General features: G+C 43.9%; 1 protein-coding gene across 1 annotated transcript in view; it reads left to right on the top strand.

Annotated features, from left to right (window-relative positions):
- The first annotated feature begins 2,253 nt into the window (after positions 1-2,253).
- MYH9 (myosin heavy chain 9) overlaps positions 2,254-11,301 on the top strand; it is a 96,605-nt gene continuing 87,557 nt past the window's right edge. The window contains exon 1 of the mRNA XM_067559411.1: positions 2,254-2,484. The gene's annotated coding sequence lies outside the window, so the exon portion shown is untranslated. The remainder of the gene's footprint in view (positions 2,485-11,301) is intronic.

The raw sequence follows: 11,301 nt of genomic DNA, 5'->3' as shown, positions 1-11,301 counted from the left end.
AACAAATAACCAAGCAAAGGAAACTAGCCATTTCAAACCTGAATCACCTTACACACAGAAACATTAGCATTAGAGAACAATTAAGAATGTTCAAAAAAGAGATTAATCATTTTTCCAGGAGGGAAAAGAAAGAGCAAAATTGCAGTAAATGTGGTCTTAACTACTCCTCTCTCTCTAGTCTTTCCCTTTCTCAGGCAAGTGGTTGAGAAAGCAGCTTCCTCTCATTCTTTAATGGCCTATTGCACATTAGTATCTTTGACCATTTTCAGTCTCAGTTTCACTCTAGCTGTAGAACTTAAACCACTCTCCGTCACCTACTAAACAGCCTTTTTTTTATGCTGCTGCTGGCTCTTCCTGTTTCCTAAATGCATCCTTGGACATAATGGACCATTCCATCATCTTGGGCCACATCAATGCTGTTGATTATGCAGATGTTTCTGGTTCCCTCTTGTCCTACCTCCTTTGCATTCTCTGTCTCTCTGGTGGTAGCTCTTTTTCTACACCAAGTCCTCTATGGAGTCCCATAGAGTTAAATTCTCATCCCTCCTATTCTTTTCCACTGGCATTCTCACTCATTTGTATTTTTAACAATACCATTTATATAGCCCCATTACTTAGCTGTACATATCTTTCACTGCCATTAGTGACTTCTCCCACTCCACCTTTTGTATCTTGATCAAGTAAACGTGAAGCTTTGTTTCAACTTCCTTCAGATAAATCTAAGACAGAAATGCTTCCTTTGGGCAAGATGCTTGCTCAAACACATCTTCATTTCTTCTAATTCTTTTTTCAGTTGAAGCATCTCTCATTTGCCTCTTCTGTCTACAAGCTTAGTATTACCTTGATCTTGATCTTTCTTTATTTTACATTGTCTATGCCTGTGACTCTGCCTATCTCACAGGGCTGTTGTGAGAAGCTCCACTTGAGTGGTACCTTGTGTTTTTATTTACCTGTAAAGTGCCCAACACGTATATAGTAATCATAACCCTAATATTAACAGCTAAATCTTCCTATCAACACTTCTGCAACATTGTTCATGTTTCACTGACACTGTTTTCTGAAAGCCTTAGCCATTCTTTCTCTCCTCTCATCTTGGCTATTACATCCCCTCTTCTGTGGCCTCCCTGTACCCCAGATCTCTAAATTTTAGCAAGTGAAGAATGTTGTTGCCTATGTTCTTGCATGTACAAGAAAGCACAGCCACATCACCTCCACCTTCCACAGCTCTGTTTCCCCATTCATTTCTTAATAAATTTCAAGCATCCTTATTTTCAAAGAACAATTGTAAAACAAAGAAAAATATGTTTGCCCTTTCTTGCTCCTTAACAATGTGTAAAGAAAACCTGATATATAAAAAGTTATTTTCCTATTAGAAGTATTAAGTTCTGCTTTCTCTCTTTTTCCTGGAGAACTTTGGCTAGATCTTTGGAGGATCATACCACATCGGAGGAGGCTGAAACCTGTGCCCACAAGTGAGAAGGAAGGAGATATTGAGGCATACACAGTATAAGAAAGGGAAGGCACTGGAAGCCCCGCAGTGAAAGAAAGGGTCTGCTTAGGCTGGCACTGGCCAGTGTGCTGTAGTTTTTAAAGTGACTGGCAGACAATTGTGATGTTTACACTGACGAAGAATTCCAGGACAGGTCGTCCAGGCAGAAGAGACCCCAGGACAACCCTGGAGCTGACCAAGCAATGGTGACACCAGGATGGACCCAGTGGTACCTGGCCCAGGGATCTCCTGGCTGGCCCAGGTGGAGGAGATGCTTAGGGTGCAGGGCAGTGGGACAGGCCTGGCACTGCCCAGCCAGGATCTGTGTGGGATGGACAGTTGGTGGTTCAGATGAAGGGGATTGTGGGAGTGTAGCTGTGTCTCACTGGGGCTATGGTGAGTGTGGAACACAGATGGGGGAGGCTAGTGCTGTGCTCTAGACGGTGTCGTCCCCACCCAGCACAGTTGCCCTCGCTCACCTATCAGCTCTTCTGACTCTCCAGCACCAGCCACACATGCTCAGCAGCAGGTCTCCTCTAGTTTTCATTGGATGGTCAACATGTCAATCCGCGCTCCTCCCTGACTGAGCGCCCATTGGCTGGACTCCTCACTTTGTAGGCGGGACTTATGGAGGGGGCGGAGTTCCAGAGCGGTAGCGGCGGAGCTTAGAACAACTGCGCCCTCTTCCTACAGGCACTGCCCGCCTCCTCCGCCGCTATTGGTTAAGGTCAGAGTCAATCGGGAGAAACCCGTGTTTCTATTGGTGGGCGAGATGGAAACGGGGAGGAGCTGTGCCTTGGCCGCGGCGGCTCCCCCCGGCTTGAAACCTCACAGTGCCGGGGACTGGGAGAGTTACGTTAAAGCCGGAGCAGCGCGGCGGGCGGGCGGTGAGTCTGTGCAAAGAATCGGCCGGCCCCGAGGATCCGTCCCACCGTGAGGAGCAGGCGTCATCACCGCCGCCGCCGCGGCTCTTCCCAGGCTTTGGCCGGACTCAGGTGAAGTGCGGGGGCGGCGCGGGCGGGGATGAGAAGCGAAGCGTTCATGCTTGGTTCTTAGGGTGGCGCCGGCGGCTTCTAGAGCGGGTTGGGTCGGGCGGGTCTGCTGTGGTGCCTGGGAGCAGCTCGTCTCGCCCGCGGGCGTGGGGGAGGGGAAGGGAGGGACAGTGGCTTTGCCCGGCCTGGCAGCGGAGCCTCTACCTGCTGTCTCCCTCCCCTCGGCGCGAGAGCGGATGGGGGGGGGGGGCAGCCGCGGTCGGGCGAGACCTGGGCCGGGGCAGCGAAGCACGTGCCCGCGCCTCGTCTCCGCGGGTCGGGGTGTTGCGGTTGCGCTGTGCCCCGGGCGTTCCCTGCCCTCCGGCGGGGCGGGCGCGCCCCCAGGCCCGCGCGCTGCCCCCAGGGCCCGCGCGCTGCCCCCAGGGCCCGCGCGCGCCGAGCAGTTTCTGTCTCTCTCCGCGCGAGTAACGGGCCGGCGAAGGGACCGTTTGGCAGCTGTCAGGCCTCCCGCCTGAGTCACGGGCTGACTGACAATCCCGCGGCGGCGGCAGACGCTGCCAGGGGCTTGGTTTCCGCCCTCCGGTCCAGACTTCCTCCTTCGCCTCGCTCGGGCTAGTGGAGCCGGCGTGGGGGGGGAGGGAGGCAGGGAGTGACGGGGCAAGATGCAGCTTGCCGTGCAAGGGGCTGGGAGCAGATCGCGGTGCTTTCCTGCACCCGCCTGTCCGCTTTTAGTGACTCCGTTCCCCACCTGCCTCCCCTGATAGACGGGAACAAGCTGCCCAGCCCTTGAAGGTGAAACGGAGCTAGTGGGTTTAATCAGGAGCGCTCCTGATCTGCCCAGCCACCGTGTGAACGGAGCCTTTGAAGCAGGGTCTTGTTCTGTAGCAGCCACTGGAATTGGATGGTAACAAGGTCAGGCGGGGAAGGAGGCAGTTCTCGCCATGGCTACTGGCGTCTTCCAGCCCCCTCCTCCTGCTCAATCACCTTTGTGCTTATCTGCAGCGTGGCTCGGTCTCTTCCTGTTTGTCAGTCTGTCTGCCCTCGCCACACCCAGAGTGGGCCGAGGATGTAGGTTTTTGTGGGAGAGACTGTTGAAGCGAGCACGTTTTGTCTTATTGAAACTGATGCGCTAAGTAACACATGATAGGTTTGAGCTTCAAAGCTGAACGGATGTTATAGAAAGAGACCAAACCAGCAAGCCGTGACGCCCTGCTCTGTAAGGAAGTACAGAGTAATTTGCATAGAGGTGTGGAGGTTTATGAACTATGGTTCTAAGATTAAAACACACATCCTTAACTCTTCTTTAAATATAGTTTCTCCCCTTAAGCATAGGTGTAATAACTTTTGAGTTACTTTTAATTTAAAAGTAAAAGCCCAGTAATCAGTTACGCCTGTGCAAAGATACTTTCTAACTTAGTCACCAGGTAACAATGTGACCAAGTTAATGTATCTGTGCCACTCCACTGAAAGCTGCAAACCTTGGTGCAGCCTTGAATTGACTCATATGCTCACTTTCTGGTGCTGTGGCCCGCAAATCTTATGCTTAATTGAAATGAGATACCGTAAGCAAACTTTTCTGCTAAGTGAGGTGTTGAGAAAAGTAACATTTGGAAGAAAAGACAATTAATGCAAGTAAGTGGGGCTACTTTAGTAATGAAGTACTTTGAAGTTGTGCAGGATACTGTGACAGCCATAGATAGGCACATGATACTATTGGGCTTGGTATTCTGGCCAGGTGAAATTGCCTCTGAAGCGACATCTGCAATAAACTGTACAGTTTTAGCTTTAGAAGCTTCACATTAGTAGAGGCTAGTTATGGTGGCCTGTTTCTCCTGGGCAGCTTGGATTACTTAACAGATCTGTATAGTCTGCAGGCAGTCTCTTGTGTGAGATTTTCAGTAGTTGTTTTGGAATTAGTGTAGAATTATGAGTGGTGCTAGATAAAGAGCTATGAAATGTCTGGACCCTTCAAACTGAATATGACTAACACAAGGTTGAATTTCTTATGTAGTGTCATCTCTCAATGTTAACTTACAGTATCGGCTCTTGACAAGACAAGTTTTTTTGGAGAAGGGAGGGACCTTGTTCTCAGGCTTGCATGGCCATATAGCACACATCTGTTCCTATATAAATAATAGGATGACTGATGTGTGTATTAAGAGTAATCTGAAGAAAAACCTATTTCAGAGGAACAAACCCAGGCCTTGATGTTTCTGTCAGAGCAGCCTTATCTAGCTTTTCAGGTAATTGATACTAGAAGTATGGTTCTGCTTACTTCACTTCTGTTTCAAGTTAAACCTTCAGTAAAATAGTTAAATCCTTGTCAGCTTGACATCTTTATTTTAGGAGAGGAGGGTGTGACAGTTGAGTGTACAATTTTTATTATCCTTTCCAGATGTATTCTGATTGGCTCCCTTAAAATGGGCTAAAGAAAACAAGTCTACGTATTGTCACAACTAAGCCAAAATTGTAAAGCAACTCTTAAATAATGAGAAGGCCATTAATGATTTGTCCACTACATAGCACATATACTTTCACTTTGGAGACTTCAGTCATCTATAGATATATCTAAACTGCAATTAAAGACCCAAGCTCTGGGACCCTGTGAGGTGAGAGGGTTGAAGAGCCTGGGCTGCAGCCTCTCTATACTGTATTTAAACAGCCCCTTAGCCTGAGCACAAATCAGCTAATACTGGTGAGCCAGGGGTTTTTAATTGCAGTGTAAACATACCCCATATGTCCTGCAAAGCATTTGTTTCCCTAGTATGAAAAATGCCAGGGACTGAAGGTCTTGTGTTCAAACTCTGCAGCTAGTATTTCTGTTAAGTCGCATGTTAGTCTAATATTCTCTGTGTAGTCAAAAGCTGCAGGTGTTCAAAGCAGTCAGGTGTACTGATAATGTAAATGCTCCTAGTCTGACTACTGAAGCCTATATTAGTACTGTAACAAGCAATGTGAAAGCATGAAGCATTGTTTTATCGGTCTTGCTTTAAAAATGCCATATTAAATGATGCAGTAAACCCCATTTCATAGGATAATTCTCTTTCAAATTATCCGTGAAGATGAGAACGTGAATGTACATGCCTGCATGGCTAGCTGTGTTTGAAAATATAAGATTTAAAGCTGCTATAATGTCTAAAATATTTCAGACACTGATAGTCTGTGGGAGGTATCTGTCTCATGACTTTGTTCAGAGTTGCTACCTCTAACCTTCTGATTAGGCTGGAATGACTTTTGACTCCTATGTATGAGTAGCATTCTGAATCTCCCTCTTGCCAAGGGTTATGTAACTTTTAGGAATCTGTATGACTTTAACGGTGTGAGATCATAAAATGGACCTGCTGGAGGTACAAGCACACTCTTATGGTTAATCTAGGACTTATCTAAAGAGGAAGTAAGAGTTATGATGCAAACATTTTTTCTGTAATAGGTCTGCATTCTTGCAACGCAGCTTCAGGTTGTCAGTAGGGGCGGCTATCTAATAGGTAAACTTCAAGGTCTAGAAGCTGGTGTGAACTACTTCTGAAAGATGCTCCAGATTCTGAAAGAATTCTCCAGACTGCACATAACATTGACCATGGTCTTGTTCATTCAGGGTTTTTCCTAGCTTCTAGTGTGGATATCTTGTTCATCCACTTGCTTGATATTTATTTGCCATTTAAAATATATATGCAAAAAACTGCTTTGCATAATAAGTGTTAGGGAAATATTTTCTTTGTGTTCCTTTTCAGTAACTCCTATGGGCTGGGACAAAGCATTGCCTGGAGCAGCATTGTTTTTGCTGGCAATCAATCCAGCTGTGTGCAGGCTTGAGGTGACCTTGTATCTTCAGTTTCTCTTAGGTCTAAGCACACCATCTGGTAGGACTAATTTAGTCTTCTGGTGCAAAAGGATGTGGAAACTAACAACCTGTCTTGGAGCGGTAGATTATAACAAAAACTGTATGTAGTCACATGCAAGTGCAAAGTCTACTGTGGAAGTTACTACCGATGGGTGTGTTCTAGTAAATTAGGAGTACATTAGCTATCGGTTTGTGTTAATCTCTATGCCCACGTTTAATTATGGTTTCTCTCTTTCATGCAGACTTTTCCCCTTTTAGTCAGTTGGTGGCTGTGGGAACTTTTTTTGAGTTCCCAAAACACTGATGTTCCCAACATTGATTCCTGTTGTTATCCAACAGTACTGCAGTGGCATGGCAACATCTGACCTGAGACCAACCCAGATTCAGTCCATTGCACACACTATGTACCTGCTTTCAGTCATTGCCTCTTGAATCTGTTATTGTCTCAGGCAGCATGCTTTTTTTTCTGAGCTTCCTAAAGAAGACCAAAGAAGTAGTGGAGTTTTCAGTTTTCCATTAATGAAACTGTGAACAATTTCATTGCCAGATACTTCAGAAACTAGTTCTTTTGCTTCTGCACTATGTATTGCTTATGTTACTGTCACCTTTGTGTCTAAGCACAAAAAATTGTAACTATAAAACTCACTGGCATATTTATCTTAAATAATAATTCCCCACACCTGAGAGAGACCTATATATAGATCAAAAACTGATACTTTCCACAAACAGATGTTGGTCCAATAAAAAATGTTACCTCCCATACCTTGTCTCTCTTATGTTGGGACCAATATGGCTACAACAGCACTGCATACAGTTGCAGGAAACACAGGCAATATATATGCATTCATGTTGGATGAGGAAAGGTGGTATGAGCAGGGTATGCAAAGGCATATTTCATAACTCCTGTGAGATTTGTGTTGCTGGAGCTCTGTGCATGGGGTTGAAGTTTCATCTTCCTCCAAAAGAAAACTATAGTTTCTAGTTATAATATACATAAGCAGCTTATCTAGGCAGTTTACTAAGGAATAGAGTTTAGAGCCACGTGGATGGGCTAGCTGAAATAATCTGTAACAAATGAACAGTAGTGTATGTGGAGAGGAAATTTTAACAGTTTAAAAATCTCTGTGATGATCAAGATCTCCATGAATTCTGCTGCTCATCAAAAGCTACAATTTTGCTGATCAATCTCAGCAGGAGATCCATGTGATGTAGCTTAAGACACAGGAACCTCAGTTCTCATGGGAACACATGCAAAGCAGATCTTCAAAGTTGTAAGGCAGGTTCTATTTTTGATGGAAAAATCCTTTGGGTAGGCAAAGCTTACAACTTTGGTTTCTTGCATTCGGATAAGGAGCTGTGTTTCTTGTCAGATGGTCAAGATTGCAATTTCCTGTTTATTTTTAAGTAAAATATATTCTTGTAGTTTACTTCTCTCTGACTGGGTTTAGTGATACAATGCAATTTAAGATATCTTAACTTTCTTTAAATGTGCCTTGAGTCTTCACCTGTTTACTTGAGTGTATGTTATCTCTTGATCAACCTAGACATGCAGGATATCCAGGTGGCTTTCCTTATTAGAGTTTTTGTCTTAAGAGGATGGCTGCCTTTGCCAGTCTGAGTGGTTTTAGTGGCATACTTGGTGCTACTTTGAGCAGAAGTGAACTGGGGTCACTGATCTGATTTTACAGCAACACTGTAAGTACTGGTGGTGATCATTGCACTCTGAAATGTAACTAAAACAGTTATTTGTTAACACCTTCCTCCCCCCCACCCCCAAATGTAGCCGGTAGCTGTCTATAAACTGATATAGTTTTCCTAGGTGTATTTTAGGATGAAATAGTGAGGTCTTTTAGACTGTAAATTCTGTGAGGCAGGGACAGTCACACTACATCTGTAGAATACATTGCAAAACGGGATGCCAACCTAGGTGCTTTTGCAATATGAATGTTAATAATAGCACATTATGAAAGTTTTGACTTTCTGTTGAATGCTAAAATGTTCTTTGACTCCCTGACCCAAAAGTCTTGTACAGAAGTTGAGCTTGCAGTTTAAGGTATTGTATGGCAGGCAACATGAAATCCACACAGATACATGTAATATTGACAGTCACCTAAAAATGGAGTTCCCAACAACTTCATTAAGACTTAATATGTGATTTTCAGTAAGTTTTATAGATATATGCAGATATGTATTCTACAGTAAATATTAAATCTGGAAATATGTGGTTGTATCAACCATAATTCTGTCCAGTTCTCTTCCACTTACTGGTAATTAATGGCCACGTGAAAGACTTAAATTTTCCCTTGTACAAATATGATTACAACAGTATGGACTCTAATTGTTTAATGTAGACCAAAAAGGCAGATGCAGGTTATATCTGAAACTGATATTGGGGAAGATGGTATTTCTACCCTGTATTTATAAAGTAGATACAGTGATTGTCAGTCTTTTGCTTGGTTAGGAAATGGAGGATTTATCATGTAGACTTTAGCCTCTCCACCATAAGTGTGGTGGACAGGGGTCAGTTTATCATGTCCCATGTGTGGAGACTTACTCATTGATTATGTGGAATGAAGATGCTCTTGTACTTTTTCTTAAGGTTAGTGATTCCTCATCTTGTTTTGTTTTTTCTCTTATCACTGAAACTTTGTCTAGTACATTATATATTTCAAATTCTTACCCTAATGGGAGAAGGGAACATAACATTTTATAAGGTGTGCCTACCACTGTAAGAGGGGGTTTTCTACCTCCTGGTGCTTGAGATGAATCCCTTGCCATTCTAGTGTACTTAGAAACTATAGAATGCTGTTCATAAAGAATGACCATAAAGCACTAGCACTTCAGATTGGAGCACAGATTTGTCTTTTTACCAAGGAGTTCACAGTCTAAAGGAGACACGAGGGGTGGGGAAAGCACTCAAATATTTATGGTGATAAATGCTCTTAGAGATGGGTTTGGGAGGACAGATTCTAAAATAGTAAAAGATCAAGAGAAGCTTATTGCTTGCACAACTCGGTTCCTTATTTAAAAATGAAAATGTTTCCTCTTTGGAAAGAGGGCAAAGGTAGAGGCCAGAGCTGAAAGATTGACCAGAAGAAGTGAGTTAGCATAAGGTCATGGCAGACAGGGCAGGGGAAAGCTCAGTGTAGGAGAAATAAGTGGAAATGGCAAAGTGTGGGGAGCACGTGAGGTTCAACTAGCTAAGTATGCAGGGGTGAAATAGTGCAAAGCCTTAGAGGTGTTAGATATGTCTTCAGAGTCTGAGGACATTTTAACTACAAAATTGTCTACCTAAATTACATTGTTATGCAGCCACTGCAGTAGTGAATCATTTTTACATGTCCATACTGTGCGCCTTGGTGGTGCGCCTCCTCACCAGGAGCACCTGCACTGATTTAACTGTCAGTGTAGAGCATTGTGGGACTGTTTCTGAAAGGCAGCAATAGTCGATGTAAGCAACACAGCATCTACCTAAGTGCTACATCTGTCATGGAGGTGGCGTTATTAAATCCATGTAGCAAGTGAGTTACATCAGTTGGAGCTACGTTTTAGCGTAGACGCTTACAGATTTAGCTCGACGAAAGGCAGTTTATGTTGACCTAACTCTGTAGTATAGACCAAGCCTCAGTATTTATAGGTGGTGAAGTTGTTTTCACTTGGTCCCTGCATACCTGTTGAGCTCAAGGACCCTTGATATTTTCTATTCAAGTGTCTTGGCTGTTTTCCTGGCCAGAAGGGACTTGATGAGACTTCTTTGGAGCTCACCTCTGCTTCCAAGGGAGGATTTCCCACTGCCTGCCTGCATGGGGACTGGTGTTGAAAATCAAACTTGGATTTGCCTGCGTTACACTAGGCTTTTTTTGTCCAATACTTCCATAGTTGCTATCAATGATGGAGCTGAACTATTTGAAACACAGAAGGGCAACTTTTGGAAAAAAGGCCTAGTATATAGACTTCTGCTGCACTCTGACAATCTAGCAAGCCAACCATAGTGTTTCTGGTGAGATGTGAGCCCTGTTTAATTTGTAGAAATAATCACATTTGACTGGTTGCCAGACCGCTTAACATTTTCATTTTATGTGGCTATGGGAAAATATTAGAATATTTGAAATATTATTGGTATAGAGAATAAAACAAATTCTCTGACATGGTTGTCACATTCACTTTCTGCATGTACAGGCTAGAGTGATATGGCTGTAACAATGTTTTCCTTGGAAAGGCCTTGTGCCCTACAGCTCCCCAGAAAGTAGCCAGCCTTATTTTTTTCCCCTTTCCTTCAGACTAGATGTAATTAACTTAATCCCTGCCCCCTTCTGTGACAAGCAAATGTGTATTTGCTATGATGATCTGAGCAGCTGGAGAGTTCTCATATTTAAAGTATCTGACTAAACGTTTTTGAGCACCCAAAGAGTCTCATTAGCTCTAATGCAAAGTATTAGAGAAGGGAGAAAAGTTACCCTGATATAACAAGAAGGGGCTAAAACTGTCTGAAAGTCATTATGCCCTCTCATGCAGTGTTCTTGAGGAATTCTGCATGTCTGAGCAAAGTTCTTGCTGTTTGCTCTGACTCCTGAGGCAACAATCTCCTAGCAAAACCATTTGAGCAGCAGGGATGGGCTGCAGTTTTCTAAACTACTGCTGTCTCCTTAAGTGGGATTACTCTGTCCAGTGGTCATGAAGAATGTGTTCTCCCTCTGGAATGTTTTCCTTGTGGGCATGCTGTTTTTGGAAGAGGGATTCTCTCCTCTGCTGAGAAGGCATGTACTGTATATGCACTAATAAGAAACAACAGTTGCAGAAAGCATATAATGCAGAATAGTGATCTTGGAATAAATATTCCAACTGAACAGTGTTAGGTGGCAGCCAGCCTAGATTTGCTGGACTGAAGAGTGAGCTTGAAGTTAACATAGGGTCACCCTCTGTGAGCAGCAGCAGTTAGTATTTTCAAATATCGATCATGCGCTTTATATTTGAGACAA

This window comes from Emydura macquarii, unplaced genomic scaffold, assembly GCF_026122565.2.
Source record: "Emydura macquarii macquarii isolate MOO-44397 ecotype Brisbane River unplaced genomic scaffold, CSIRO-AGI_Emac_v2 contig_2205, whole genome shotgun sequence".
NCBI lineage: Eukaryota > Metazoa > Chordata > Testudines > Chelidae > Emydura > Emydura macquarii.
This window is presented reverse-complemented; position numbering and strand designations above follow the sequence as displayed.